General features: G+C 42.0%; 1 non-coding gene across 1 annotated transcript; it reads right to left on the reverse strand.

Annotated features, from left to right (window-relative positions):
* Positions 1-483: 483 nt before the first annotated feature.
* LOC120078909 (small nucleolar RNA R71) lies at positions 484-590 on the reverse strand. The gene has a single exon (XR_005482184.2). It is a non-coding gene; the product is annotated as a small nucleolar RNA R71 (small nucleolar RNA).
* Positions 591-1,462: the final 872 nt, after the last annotated feature.

Here is a 1,462-nt window from a genome sequence, read left to right on the forward strand (position 1 = left end):
GAAAATAGACGTAAGTGACAACGAAGAGTTCACAGAATAGCTGAACAACCTGAAGTACGAGTAGCAAATGAAAACAACATAATGGCAAATCTTATCCTACTGGAAAATGATCGCAATAGACCCATCCGAGACTATGTGTCACCAAACCTGTATGATTTCTCTCCAGGAATCATGAGACCAGAATTGGATGGATCAAGGTTCGAGATGAAGCCAGTAATGTTACAAATGATACAAATAGCAGAACAGTTCGGAGGACGACGTGGTGAAGATCCGCACGCCCATCTACGAAACTTCATTGAAATGTGTAACACTTTTGTGTTCCCTAATATTGCCCCAGAAGAGGTTCGACTCAAGTTATTTCCATTTTCACTATGTGATAAAGCAAGAAAATGGGCTTACTCTCTCGAATCAGGAGAGATAACTTCATGGGAGCAAGTTGTGGAAAAGCTTATGAAGAAGTATTTCCTTCCCACAGAGAATGCCAGAAGGAGGAAATTGATGACCAATTTTGAAAAAGAAGAAGATGAATCACTCAGTGATGCATGAGTGAGATTCAAGAGACTAGTACGCGACTGCCCACATAATGGATTGCCGGATTGTCTCCAAATGGAGATTTTCTATCATGGAGTCAATTCTACATCGCTGACAGCTGCCAATGCGGCAGCAGCAGGAGGTCTGCTGGACAAAACATATGATGAAGCAAAGAACATTCTTTATCGCATCTCGAAAGACCACGAAGATTGGCAACAAAGCGATCAAAGAACAAAACCAGGAGAAAGTAATGCAAGTAATGGTGCCATCGCATCATTGCAAAATCAGATGAATGCGATGATAAATTTGTTGCAAGGCATCGCAATAAACAATTCAGGAACTCGAAGTGGGCAAGGCAATGTGATAGAGCAAACAAGCACCAGTTGTGTTGCATGTGAAGAATCGCATTCATTTGAGGAGTGTCCACGAAATCCTCAATCAATCTACTTTGTCAAAAATAATCCTTTTTCAAACACTTACAACTAGGGGTGGCGAATTCACCCTAATTTTTCTTGGAAAAACTACCAACAACAAGGCAGTCAACCTATGGCTCAGAGAGAGGGACCACCAGGATTTTTCCAAAGAACTAATGGACAACAGCAATAGCAGGTTAGCAGCTCTCAAACACCACCATCATCATCCCTGGAAAACTTGTTAAAGAAATACATCGAAAAGAATGAAACGATCCTTCAAAACCAAGCTACATCCATCCACAATTTGGAAATTCAAATAGGACAAATTGCAGGAGAGCTAAAAAACAGACCCCAAGGGACATTGCCTAGCTTAACTGAGCTTCCATGCAATCCAGGGAATACAGGGAAAGAACACTGCCAGGCAGCCACCTTAAGAAGTGGAAAGGCAACGGTAGAAGTCAGGAAGGAGCCTAGTGAGACAGAGTCAAAGAACCAACCTCCGTTGCTGCAAATTGAGT

Source organism: Benincasa hispida, chromosome 3 (assembly GCF_027475165.1).
Source record: "Benincasa hispida cultivar pf3 chromosome 3, pf3_genome.v1.1, whole genome shotgun sequence".
Taxonomy (NCBI): domain Eukaryota; kingdom Viridiplantae; phylum Streptophyta; class Magnoliopsida; order Cucurbitales; family Cucurbitaceae; genus Benincasa; species Benincasa hispida.